Source organism: Sturnus vulgaris, chromosome 10 (genome assembly GCF_052056855.1).
Source record: "Sturnus vulgaris isolate bStuVul1 chromosome 10, bStuVul1.hap1, whole genome shotgun sequence".
Taxonomy (NCBI): Eukaryota; Metazoa; Chordata; class Aves; order Passeriformes; family Sturnidae; genus Sturnus; species Sturnus vulgaris.
In genome coordinates, this window is record NC_142252.1 from 13,039,076 (window position 1) to 13,053,734 (window position 14,659).

General features: G+C 36.9%; 1 protein-coding gene across 29 annotated transcripts in view; it reads right to left on the reverse strand.

The window, feature by feature from the left end:
- DLG1 (discs large MAGUK scaffold protein 1) overlaps positions 1-14,659 on the reverse strand; it is a 143,813-nt gene that overhangs the window by 63,786 nt on the left and 65,368 nt on the right. The gene's annotated exons all lie outside the window — the stretch shown is intronic.

The following is a 14,659-nucleotide window of genomic DNA, read 5'->3' on the forward strand; positions in this document are numbered from 1 at the left end:
GGTGATATCAATAAGGTATCGACAATTAAAAGAAAACAAAAACTTGAAAGCAATTGTAGTTCCAAAAGCAACAGTCCAAGTACCAAAACACACTCAAGGAACAAGATGTACAGCAAAATACCTCGTCCACGCAGGGCTGCATGGTGTGCCTTAAGGCTTTCCAGTGAAAAAGCTCAGGCTGCAGTGAAATTTCAATATGGTAAGTGACTACAGCATAATCAAAATGTAGTAATGCTTATATAGAACAATCACGGTGTAAAGAAAATGAAAACATTACAAAAAAACAGAAGAAAAGGAAGAGAAGACAAGAAGAATGTTACTAAAAGAGATTAATGAGATATTTGAGAGGCATAGGATCAGTCTGCCCAATTATATTCACATGTGCAGTAAGGCAGAGTCTGCCTTGGAGTCACACTGGTAGAATAAAAAACTCTTGCAAAGCAGTGGGACACATGCACAAGCCAAAGCTAAAAAATGTGGTTGTGTAAGCGAAGCTGCACAGGTTTGGCAGATCATCTTTGACTGCAGAAAGCAAGAGTTCTCTGCAGACTGCTTTAATTACTAGCATGAGCTGCTCTACTCTAATATCAAGTGCTAAGTGATTTTTCATAACCAGAAGGGGTTCAAGATCAGGTTGTGCTTTCATATGAAATACCAACTCTGAACAATTTGTTGCTAACACAAAGCTGAATCATCAATATTTTATTCTTTAAATTACTGTATCAAATATACAGTGCACACTTTGCAGCAATCTGTTAAAGTACCAGCAATCTTCTATAAGTAGTTTTTCTTCAAGAATCATTTTCTTTCCACATTCTCTACCACCCACTCAACAGCTGAATAACAACAATACTTGTAGAAAGGGAAAATAGTACTAATATTTCACCAGCAATGTCTTCTGCAACTGTCTTTTTTAAAGCTTTGATGACCAACTTTCGTGACTTCAAAAAGCATTTCTAATAGCCAGAAGAATGCTCCAGAAATAATTCCGTACTTCACCCTTCCTACTGCCTTCAAGCATTTACTATGAAATCATCAACTTCTGTTAATATGACTTGACTGATGAAAACAAGTCCATATTCTTTTTGAAAGTAGGAAATAAAATATCTTCCAAAGTGCACAAAAGTTTAAAAGTGCTAAGAAACAATTTTGATCCAATACCCACTGACAAAGCTGAATTTTAAAGGCATAGATTCTTTCTAGGGATATATGGTGTTAGGTCTGGCAGTGTAGTTTTGTATTTTTTCTCTGAACTACATCCTAGAATGCCACAGGACATGTCACTACTGAAGTGTGCTATTTTCAGAACTTTGCATCCATCTTCCTCAAAATCACAAAAGTCAATACTCATCTAAAAATACCTTCAGGGATTTATAGACCATTTCATGGAGTCTGACAGTGACAAGAATAAAGCACAATTGCTGTTCATCCTCATTGCCAATCCATGCTGTCCAAGTGTGCTGCCCAGAGGATCTAACTCTGAACACACAGCTAGCACTAAACTCATGTACCATCTGTTTTATCCCTCCCTAAGTCTGTGCCAGCCCATGGCCTTGGCAAGTCCTTAGTACCACGATGTCAGTGATTTGTGCTGTTAAGCCATAAATTTAAAGACATGCATATTTTTCCTGTGTGTATTTCTGCACTACTTTAAACAAAATGTAGCTTCAAGAGCATTTGAAAATTAAATGTAACAAGTACTCTCCTACAGCCCCAACATTCCAAAGAAATTTAAAAAAAAATTATCAAGTTTCACAAGAACTAAAACCATGTAGAAGTATCTGAACATAAGCAATCATGTCTCAAGTCAAGTATTGAAGAATGTATCTGAATTTTCAGAACTGCACAGACACAAGCCCTAATTCTGGCCAAGCAGGAGTCCTGTCGTTGATAAACCAGTTTAGAGAGCAAAATATGCTGAATACACAGAATGGGAGCCAAAACACCAAACAAGACAACACCATTAATAGAAGAACAAATCACTATTACCTGATCACAGGAAATTATAAGCTTGATCAGGATGGCCTCAACCCATGGTTGGTTAGGATTAAGCCTTCCTAACATTCTGCACTGATGCAAAGATAACTTTGGGTTTCTAACTCCTACCCCTTTCAAGGGCTCTTGTGGTACCTTGCCATGATAGAGCAAAGACTGATTACTATGGTGTCCCCAGGATAAAGGAATAAAAACCCCTAGATCTCCACCTGGATGATATCCAGGTCTCTCCAAAGAGTTTGGACAGAAAGCACAGCAACAAAGAAGCTGAGTCTGAAGCTTGTCATAGTCGGCCTACATAGGGAGGGGTAAGTTAGTACACAATGGCTTGACAATGAAATTTTGAGGACAGGCAAGATCATCTTGGAGCTCCAACATCAGTTCAGGTAAGTACTTTAACAAAGATATGAAAGTTTTTTTGCATCCCGAAAAGACATACCCACCCAGACCCTGTGGATTAAAAGGACTAGTCTGAATGCTTGTGACTTTAGCTCTCACCTTTTTCAGAGTGAATCATAGCTCTTGAAAATCTTATATCTGTGTGAGCAGACTATTTTAAAAGCACACCATTAGCATGCTAGATATTCTAAACTGTAGGGGTTATCTGGTTGCTTGATTTTGTGTTGTTAGTTTTTTTTTAACTCAGTCAACAAATTGATTCTCTAACCTAGTTTCCTCCTCAAACCCCACAGCATTTTACAATGAACTTAAATGAACTTAAAACTCTAAACTTTAAATATAAATAAATAGCTTTGAAGGAGGAAAATAAAGGCAGCAGAGTATCAGTAAAATCATAGACCATGAGGATGACCTGAACTGATTTGAAGACAAACACACTGTATTTACTCTTTCAATTCTTCATTGCAGTCTTTATCTACAAAAATCAACCTATGAATCTCATGCAAATACAAACAACAGTCTCAACAGAACAAAGGTTTCATCAACCAACCTGTTCTCTCACTGTTAAGATCGAAAACTTGCTTTTTTATATGAGGTATTCAGAAAGACCTCGCTCAAATTAATTTGTCCTGTCACATCTCTCAGGGACTGAGTTTAATCTCAGTCATATTCCAGATCCATAACAAAAAATGTACACAAAGTTAATATTAGTTTTAATAAAACTAACTTGTGGCTTTTGCTTTTCAAATACTAAGCAAAAGTCCAATACTGAACCCTTCGCAGTAGGTCAGTCATCTATATTCACCAAGCAACTCAACATTCTGAGCTCAAAGCAGAATTACAAGGCTCCTCATTAAGTTCATAAGTGCTATTGAGAATGAATTTAATGCATTTAATTTGCAACTTAAAGCAAGACCTAGAAAGCTCCTTTTAAATAACATCAGCCTTAAGAATAATAGCTTTCATTATAATGCTAATGTATCCACAAAGAAGCACAAGCAGGGCTTAACAACGGAAAAAGCCAAGACAAAGAAAAAACACATTCTAAGACTTTATTATAGAAAAATAATGGCAGCTCTAAGGTGTCAATATTTTTGTTTTGGATATTCACAGTAGAAAGGGTATGCTGTGCTACGAAATTGAGATGTGATAAACTGTTCACTCCTAGGAACATTATTGAATCAAAATACAACGTTAAAGGCAGGGTACTGTTTATATGTTTCTCAGAACACATAATTTACAATCATTTTTCAATTATTCAGGAAGTAAGTAAACCTAGAGAGAATGCCCATTCTGTTATTCATAGTTCATTTAAATATCAAGGAAATCCTATACCTATCTAGCTCTGATACTGAAAAGCGATCTCGCTCAATACTAGAAACGTGCCAATTAATTGTCACAACTATCTCACTATTCTGCTCCAAAAGTTTTTTTGTGGGGATGTTTTTTTAATCTAAAGTACAATTAGGATAAGAAACACTGAGGTTCACTTCCTTATAGAACCCCAATGCCCTCAAAGTACTCAAAGGACAGTCTTAAAAGAAGGAGTAGTAAAATGATCTGAAAGCAAGTCAGTGAATCAGAGCTAGTGTTTCCCATTTTAAGTATTCATTATTTTATTGAAAACTGTATTAACCTATGAACAATCTATTATCTAAAAAAAAATTTATAAAATAAATAAATTTGCCCTAGAACACTAAGCATGAGCAGAACATCATTTACCACACATTAATGAACAGCAAACAGAAAACCACATCAGGAAAGTCATCTATAATAACTCATTAATTGAAATCCATTAGCTTTCAGGACATAAATGTCAGGAAAAAAAGGAAAATTAATTATTTGATTTACACTTAAACTGGCTTTATACTAAAGCCACTCCTTCATTAACAAAAGGCTTTGCACATATCAGTGGCAGTAGCATTTTATGTTGACACAAGCTGAATTCTTCACAAACATACACTGCTACTTTCACTACAGTCCTGATGGCTTCTTATTGCTACCCACAACTTCCAGCTTGGTACCTCAGCTGATTTCATTCCTATTTCCTTTAAAAATACGCTTAATTCTCTTTCCAACACTGTCTTGTATTTAAAAAACTTTGAACAAAATGCAGAAGAACAGCTGCCATAACCTCAACTCTCCTCCCCTTCATTAGGCTACAAACAAGCAGAAGCTGCTCTTCGATTGTTGAATCCTTGCCACTAAAAGAATACTGTCCAAATTCATGAAAACCCATGGATTCAGCATTATTAAACACACAAGTCATCTCCAGCTCGTGGAACCCTGTACTGGAATAGGCAGAAAGCTCTGAAAGCCTCCAGAGCAAATATCCCAGCTCTTTGGCCTGGGTTTATACTCTTCCCCCACCTTCCGTTCTGGCTGCTGCTGCTGCTCAAACCAGGGCACCAGCTTGACAGACATGCCAGTCGTTTTCTTCTGCAGTTTTTCTTTTCCAATGAGCAAAAAAGCAAGTAGAAAAGTATATTTTACAGTACATTCTACTTCATCTGATTATGGTTGCTGAAGTTGAAGGCCAAAAAGTTGAAAAAATTGAGCGCTGTGACAATGGTAAAAAGGAGCAGGCGAAGAAATAGGGTGAAACATGAAAAATTAACACTGAAAACTATGAAATAATAAAGTGCACTAACAGATAGGCAAAAAACAAATTAAGTGGTCAGACTATAAACATATAACTACTTACTTGTTTTAAATTTCAAGAACCAGAAAACAAAATGTATCTCTTTTTGTGCTGGTTTCTGAGGCTCAAAGCCAAATTAGCAGTTGTCAATTAAGTTTTTCAAGTCCTGCATTACTTGAATTTAAGTGACAGCAGTAATGTATTGTAGAAAAATTAACACCAGACAAAACCCAACCTGCCAGCACTCCTGCCATTTCCCAACTGCACCAGAACACAGGATGTACCATCTGTGGTTCCAAGATGGGCAGCATTGTATCTACTGTACTTAGGAGATGGTAAAGCAAGAAAAATTAATAATATTTCTAATTCAGAAATGCCTTAGGGCAGCAGCTGTGAATTCACCTGTTACTGGTATCATTAATCACATTCTCTGAGACTATTAATTTAACCTTTCCAGATACATTTCAATATTAATTCCTGCCACTCTGATCATCTCATGACTGACGCCTCACTCAGGGGATGAATCTCTCAGATCGCATTTCCTTATAAGACTTTGAGATTTCTAGGTCGGATGATCATGAGTGCTGAGTGACAAAAAAAGGCCAGAAACTGAGATTCTATTTCCCTGCATTTAACTTGCACCCTTGACAGGCTTCCAAACATCCTCTAGACTTTTTTTTTCCTAGTGTAATTTATTCAAAAACATCAAATAACACAGTACAGTACAGTGAGAAATAAATTATTCTGATAGCTCATGTCCCTCTCCACTGGAAGAAGCAGCACTCCACATAACCAGTAAAAGTTGCTATACTGGATGAGAGCAAAGGCCCGACTGGTCAAGAGTCTTACCAGCAGTAAAAACTGACAGATGGGCAAGGAGGAATTAGACATATGCCCAGTAATTTTCCCAGAAAACCATCTCAGAACCTGACAGTCAAGGTCTTCCAGAGCCACTCTCTGTAACAGCTTTGTGACACCTGCTCTTTGCAAATCCATTTAACTCCACTTGTAAGTAATTTTCTTTTTGAGCCTTCAAAAAGAGCATTTTGTCCACAGTGTTTTGTGTCAGTTCCTTTCACAACGTTAGAAGGACAGATTTAGAATTAGGTATCTATTGCAGAATTTCTAGTTGAGAATCCTCTTAACTTCATTTTCATTTTGTCTATTTCATCATATTTTCCCTCAGGGGTTGGGGTTTTTTTTCTGGCTTATTTTTAAGTTATCTACCCTTATAGATAACTAGATTATTCCTCTTGATGCTTTATAACTCTTTTCCTTTTTACTTATGCTATATCCTTTCTAAGACAAGAAAAACAGAATTAGAAATTAGAATAATACACAATAAATATACTCGGATCATCTTCTGTGTTATTTTCTACTACTTTAATACCCAACATTTCATTTACCTTTTTCATTACTGCATGGTACTAAGGAGACATTTTTATACAATCATCAGTGACAAATCCAAAGTCTCTTTCTGGAATTGAAGTACTTCATTTGTAGCCTATAATATACCTTTTATCTCATGGCATCATGAATTCTAACAGACTTTGATGCAAGAACCATAGTTATCCAACACTTCTGTAATTATAAAAACATTCTGATGAGCACATGTGCCCATGTAGAGATTTTGATCTACATGATCTCTGTTTTCAAAGACGTCTGGATAATCTGCAAATCCTTATTTTCCCATTATAAAAAGAAACTGACTTGTCTTAAGCATACCTGTTTATCTCTCTACCTGTAGATCGATTTGTAATAATAAAGGATTTCCCAAAGTTCATACAATAAGGAAATCAGACCTGCTTAGGTACAGTTTCATATAGTAAACCTTTGCTCCTTTTTAAAAGAGAATCATATATGCCTCTTCAAAATTTTTGTTCTAGGAATACCAAGAGTTTAAACAAAAGGGTCACATACAACATAACAGACAGTTCAGCCATATTAAACTGAAGTTTCATAAGAAAGCCTGAATAAATGTCATCTCCTATTGATCATGTGTGCCTCTTAAGACATTAATCTAAGTTCTATTGGCACCTGAATCTTATTATTTTTCATACAGTAAAATGAGTAGTAGAAAATATTCTGAGCTCAAAGCTGGGACTGCCCTAGCTAGTTTTCTGCTTGGAGATAGGCATCTACTCTGGCATTCCACACCTATCTGGGAATATAGTTTTAGGTCTGTACTATCACTTCATCAGCAGTATTTCACGGTCACTTTGCACAGCACTTGATTCAGCATCTAACTACTCAAAGTGCTGCTCTGTAACGAGGCTTAATGTGCTCAAAGTCTAAAAAGCTGTACACAGAATTTCTCCTGGATTCATCTTTTTAAATTACAGAGTTAAAAAGGAAATTAAAAGCAGTTGCAAAAAAGTGCAATAAATAGAGGGATTTTTTTTTAAATGTAAATTGCTTTCTAGCAGTTTACAGCTTTCAAAGAGCAGTTTAAAGCCATTATATTAGATGATGGATCAGAGATTATGATGTATTTTACATTCTCAAGTAGAAACTTTATTTATCATTATACTTTTAAAATACTAATTTATTACCCGGATTTGGCAACTACATCATGTCCCACTAAGCTTCCAAAATGTTTATTATATTAGTATCAATCTTTAAGTTTTCTATCTGATTTGTAATACAGATGCCTTTTTCTACTAAATAAATAAGCTTTCTAGTTTCTGAAATCTATCCCTACATATTTATAATCTGTGACCATATCATCTCCTGACTTTTCTTTGCATGAACTAAGCAGAGCTTCTTAAGTTTTCATTATATAGCAGGTGTTCCTGAATATCATCTACAGTTATAGAATATTTCTCTGAACACTCCAGTCACTTATCATTATTTCAGACTGATTACCCTACACACTACAGAGAGAATCCAGAGTTCCTTCTTTCTCCAGTGAGAAAGCTGATTCCCTTCTCACCTGCTACATCACACTGGGTATTCAGATAGAGTCAGTTACCTAAGGAAAAAAAGTACAATTTACTTGGTAAATTAAATTTGCTTTGAAGTAGAACTGTAGCCCAGAAGCACAAGCAACCTTTACTCCCCTCCCTGCTTTGCTATGAAAGGCAAACACTACTACCTTGGAGCAACAGAACACATGATCCTCAACTGACTTCTGCAGGATCAGTCTCAGAGAAACAATTTTGAATAAGCAAATGCACACATTGTGAGGCAGCACTGATAAAGAGAATACAAGACGAGAAGCCAGAAGACTCATTCCCACGGTATGGCAGTTTCCAGGAAGTACCACACAAAGCAGTGGGACAAGAGTGAAGATTCCATCATGAATTAAAAATCCTCTATTATACCTGCATCCCATAAAATGTCTGAAGTCCTATTGAGAAGACTGACACAGCTGCACAGATACTAATCTCCAATAACAACAATAATACTAACTTCTATACAGTTTAAAAATTATTGGAAACTGACAAAACAACCCAAAAGCAGATTACAATCAGCTTAAGCTGATTAGTAGGACATGAAAAAAATTAATAAGCAATTCTATTTTACCAGTGTTCTGGGGTGTTTTCCTATGAAAAGTATGTATAAGGCAATCTAATTTTATGGAAAGCATTGCTTAAATGCATCATTTCCAAAAAGACACTTGCAAGGGTCAAGAATATACAAAGGAAACACTGCAATAGACTGAAAATTCATAACTGCCATGATCAGATTACAAGAGACAAAATGAGTCATAAATATCTGTTATCTGTCTGGAGAACACATAAGCTCAACTACATCCCAGTGTGCATTTAAACACCAACAAAAAGAGAAGGACAGCAAATGCACAACAGAAACAAGCTGTAGAGCAAGGCTGATGTATTAGACAAGTGGGTTATAGGAAACGAGATGAAATTCAATACTGACAACAAGTCACATGGAATAGCAATAAACAGCACAGAGACACCCTGAGGAATACCAAACTGGAAAACAAGTCCAGAGCTGCTTTGGTTGGTGGCAAATGCTTTTTTTTTTTTTATTACACAAGATAGACAGAAGGGAATCCTTGCTCTGCTTTCAGAGCATTCTTTCAGTCCTTCTAAGCTCTTTGGATATTGAGCCTTGTGTGTGCAGCCACAAAAACCTGGTAGATGGAAGGAGGCCTTAGCTCTTTCAAAAGGCAAGTGACAGAACTGCACCAGATTGGGCATTTTTGACAGTTTCTCAGGGAATGAACCATCATGTGGTCAGATGGCCATGCTGGTCAAGTGGGGATTAAAACTTTAACAAGTAAAAACTTTAACTGTAGCAGCAGTTTCCAGTAGGTAATTCTGCCACATGAAAACTTCTGTGGCTCAGGAGAGTCAGGAAACACTCTTGGTTTGTCTTGGAGTCCAAACATGCTGATCCTGGAAGAAACTCAAATAGCAGCAAGAGGTGACCACTCAAGAGGTCAGTGGATGATCCCAAGTAAACAAAGGTATAGTTTAAAGGATATTGCAGCTGAGTATATCAAAGATTAGGCAGTATTTTTTGGTTTTTGCCACGACAAACTACTTTCAGGGAGAACATTGACGTAATTAATTTTGATCTGTATAGAACTGACTGTTGCTAATGCTATTTTGGGAAAGACCAGAAAAAGCAGCTCTTCAAAAGGATTCAGGGACAGCTTGCTAGGTGGTGGGGTATTAACAAGTCATCAAATCTCACTACTTAATTTGGCCTCTGTATTATATTTTCTGAGCTTCCATGAGAGATTGCACAAGGTTATCAGCCTTTGTTGTGAAACAGGAATTCTGTAAGGAATAAAATGGAGGAACAGTGCCAACTGATCAAAAGAATTTCTCCTAAAATCTAACTGGAGAAATCTGTAGAGCATTCTTAATATCAGCTATAGAACTAAGCAATCTTCACTTGAATTAAATTTGGAAAGATATATTAGAAGCAGCTTTAAAAGGAGCATCCTTCCTCAAGGGAGGAATGCATCCACTGGGACCCCTTTGCTACAGAGCCGTAACATGACAAACAAAATGTGAATTATGTGGTTATACCAATAAACAAGAATGAGGCACTTCATTTCAATTGCACATAAGAAACATAACATGAGGAAGCTGATGTTTTCCTTGCATTGTCATCTTTTGTGGATCTGTCAAAGTAATTCAAAATTCAACTGCACTGGAAATGCTTCACAGTATGATTACACTTGAAATTTAGCAATCAGCAGCATGTTGAAATTAGTTTGAATTCTCTCCCATGGAAAGTAGTGATGGCCACATTCTTCACTCAGGCTATAATGCCTGTCTTAAAAAAAAGAAGGAAAAAAATAAGAGAGTTCAAGAGCCTAAATGCTTACCTGAAAATTTTTAAAAGTAATTGTTATTCATCAGGAGAAATTTAAGTTCCTTCTTTGATTTGGAATACAGTTAAAAGCAATGACCCAGCAGAGGTTCTAGGAAAAAGAACCAAATCCTTCTCAAAAGATACTGCACAGCTGGTGTGCACATAAAGATTTTAATTTCTCTTGTTTAACAAAACAATTTCTGTCCTTGAGTTTGTGTAAATCCCAAAAAGGCTGTGGATACAAAGTTTACCAGAACTTTGAGCTGGGTCTACACTAGAAGTCTTAAATTGCATAACAGGATACCATGTCAGCTCCCAAACATGGATGCACAGATCATTCTAAAAGACAAGGTCATGTTTTTTAAAAACATCTAAGAAGCTTCTGTTGAGCTAAAATCTTCAAAGTAAAGGAAATATCCTGCCCATTCCTAATCATAATTGAGAGTGCTCTTGATGATGTGGACCAAAATAGAAGAACAGGAAGAAGATGGTTTTCACTTTAGATTCAGTGGTTCTGTCAGACAGTAAATTAGCTAATAATTGTATTAACTGAAACATGTACAGCAGCTTTGGCAGCAAAGCAGAAATGCTATACTAGAAGAGCCATGCTAGAGCTGTTCACTATGCTGACAGCTGGTGAAAGACAGACTGGCCTGTATTTGACTTTCAAAACACTTTGTCAATCAATACAAGCCTCAACTGTGAGGGCAACTATCACAATATAAAATAAATTAGGAAAGTTGTATAACAGCCTAAAGAGTCCTACCTTTTTCACAGCCTTCCATTCACTGGGCTTCATACAGCAAGAGCTCGTTAGTCCACATGAATTATTAGCTGAAGACAATGGATTAAGAGGGGATCCAGTGTCTGCCTTGCCTGAAGATTCAGACTCTTGGGCACAGTGCAGACAGAAAGCCCCAGCAGTAGCAGCAGCAGAATTCCAAAAGCAAAAAATTCTGTGTCTCCTTCTTTGTTTGCCAGCTTTCTGGCTCATTCTGGAAAATGTAATTTTCTTGAGATACAATGCAACAGAAATATGAAGAAATTATGTTACCAACTCTGAGGGAGACAGAGGTGTGAGAGAACAGGAAAGAGAAAGTGGAAGGTAAACCCCTCTGGCAGGAAGCAGTGCCTGCAGGTAGCTGGAGCACCGGTTCAGTTCTTACAGCACTCCCTCAGCTGCTACCAGCACTGCGGTGCTGCAGGTGATTAGCTGAGGTAACAACCTGCACATGCCAGCACTGCAGTCACACAGGGCTTGCAAGGAAGCAGCACAGCCCCACGGCTGCACAGGGGACCACTGCCCACAGCAGGGAACCAGCAGGATGCTGACAGAGTCTACGTGGCATTACATGAGTCATGCCAAATATTCCTAAAATGTTTTGATACCGTTACGATTTTAAAATTCCCTATCTCTAAAATGTTAAGCAAATGTCACAGTTTTGAGAAGTTTTCATCTCTACTATACACAGAAGATGTTTACAAAATGAACCAAAGGTTCCAGACAAAGTCCTCTATCTAATACTTTGGTTAAACAATTGGAACACGTATTAATGCATTCCTCTTACAGAATAAATTCATACTGCTTTTATCACTGCTACAATGCCATCTTACAGAAAATGCAACCAGTGGCAGACCTAATTTGCAAAATAAACTCATGCTTTTACAAATGCGTGATTTTTACATAGCTAAAAATCAAGAATAAGAGGGAAACTTAGTACAAGAAAACTCATGTTTCAGTTTCAGAAGGTGCATTGTTATACAGAAAATCATCCAAAGCACGTACTATTTAAAGCTTTTTCCTGCATGCATCACAATCTTAGCAGCAACAATATATAAATACTTCAATATATATCAAAATACAGGAAGGATAATAAATACTGCACTAAGAAATTAGTTTTTCAAGAATAAAAGAGGGATTAGGGTAGAGACCTGACTTTTTTATCATTGTCATTTTAACATGCCTTACAACACCTCTATGTTGTTGTGTGATTAGACATAGCATTTTGTACATGCTAGAACTACATCCATAATATTCCAATGACTCTGAGAGCAATAGCCTAGGATTAATGATGCAGTAAAACTTTGATCAAGATCTTAAAAGGAAGATATGCATAGCTGAGAAATTACTAAGCTCAAACAACTCACAATTAATAAGCTCTGAGATTTAAAATTAAGTTTTTGAAATGGTTAAGCAGATTTCAGATGATTTTTCTGCCCTGATCCTTTTCATCTTTCCTAAAATATATCCTAGAAAATAGAAGTAAAAATGAGCACAGGATATTCAAGGAGCTAAATAATTTTTCAGTATCAAATGCTGCAAGTGTATGCTCAGTTACGCACTAAGAACAGCCTCAGTGCGTTGCTGTTAGAACCAGTTTAACAACATGTGGGATTCAGACAAATCAGTTTCTGCATTTGTAGCACACCATGGGCCAAATACCAACAGTTAAAATGCTTTCTGAGACACGATAGCTGGGATTGACTGTCAAGAATAGGGGCTTCTCAGAGCTCTGGAAAGACTTCAGGAAAAAGCAGTGCTCTTGATAGAGCTATCATCCTTGATGCACTGTGAATATCTCTTGTTAGGACAAGATATAATTAATTTCAATTACCCAGTATTTGTCATTGCATAATGGTGTATTTACTAAGCTCATGGCACAGTTATTCACCCTGGTGACAGTATAAATTTGTTGTATGCTTGGTTTTATCATTACCTTACATTTTTGTAACACAGATTTTCTGTTATTCAGAAAAATTTAAAATTTGCTGACAAAAATTAATATATCAGCTCCTAATCAAATTCCTTAATTCTTCTATTTGAGTGACTAACACCACATCACAGAAAATGAAACGGAAGAAATAATAAAGGCCTCGAATTACTGAGATGTTAAATCTGCTTCCAGGACTAATAAAGAAGTCTGGTGTGGTTAGCTGGGCACCATGCACTTGGGCGTGTGTGCATTCTTTTGGGCATAAACCAAGGGATAAGTACAGCAAGAAGCAGTGCTACCCTATCCATCATCAACTGCAGCCTTGCTCCTCTAGGATACAAGACCCTACTCAAAAAATCCCCTACCTCAAAGTCCTCTTACCACCTTGCTGGGGCCAGGGTGACCCAAGTCAGTCCCAGAGAACAACAGGCATGTGCTGCCCCAGCTCCAGGAGTCATTTCCCTTTCACTGGAGATGGAGGGAACAAAGTAAGCATGACCATTTAATGACATCCAAGAAAGCCAAGCAAACTAAGGGACAGCTAAAACTGGGGGCTTTGTAGCAGATTCACAGGGGAAGCAGGAGACAATTACTTTAAAAATCATCAAATGATTTTGTATCTCTTAAAAATTGTGATGTCACCACAACAAGACTCGATAAAGCCCACAATCACACACACAATTTCTACAGGCCAGGTTAGAGAAGTACATAATATCTAATTACTTATTTGGACTCTGCGAGTGTGATTACATTCAAATGATAGGGATGTATCTCAAACGAACAAATAAAAAGCAGCAAAAATGTTCAGAATACTGCAACACAGAACACAAACTGAAGAGAACTGAAAAACAAAATTGCACTACAATGAACAACCTCCAAATGCCTTTTTCCCTGCTGAGGCTAGAACAGCTGCAATGAATGATAAGGTGCAATGACAATACAGCATCCTTCCAGAGGAAGTGGCTTCAACAAGCTCTTATGTTTTTAGAGCATGACTTCTGAATATGCTCATTAAGGTTTTTTTAACAACCACTTCAAAATATCTTATGTTTTTTCCCCTCCTTCTGACCATGAACATGTATAAGCAGTTCTTTTTAATGAAGAACTATCAGAGCTATGAAAAAAATTGGCAGGTTTTCCCAGAGGTAGGTAATGTTTTTCATAGCAGAAAAATAGAAGAAACACTGGGATATTCATGGAATCATGGCTTTGGTTTGAAGTGAACTTTACCTGGTCCAACCCTCACTCAAAGCAGAAGGTATTCCATATTTTATATATGAACAGATTTCTAGGCCTGACTAGTCAGTCCAGTTGCAAGCTTCATGCATTCCAATATTACTTCTTCAAGCTTTAAACAAATGAGAGCAATTACAATTTTTCTTCAAAAGGCTAATACTGTATATCTTAACTTTAAAAAACCCCTCAGTATTTAAAAGCTATTATGTCTATCTAATGCACCACTTGGAGTTGTATAACGATCCATTAGAGAAACTACAAGATCCATCTTCCACATCATGTACAAGATGCAACAAGAAAGTCAAAATTCCCCTCTAAGCTCTCCTATTCATTGTTTACTCCAAATTCCTAAGCAAAAAAACCAGTAACAATAAGCAGA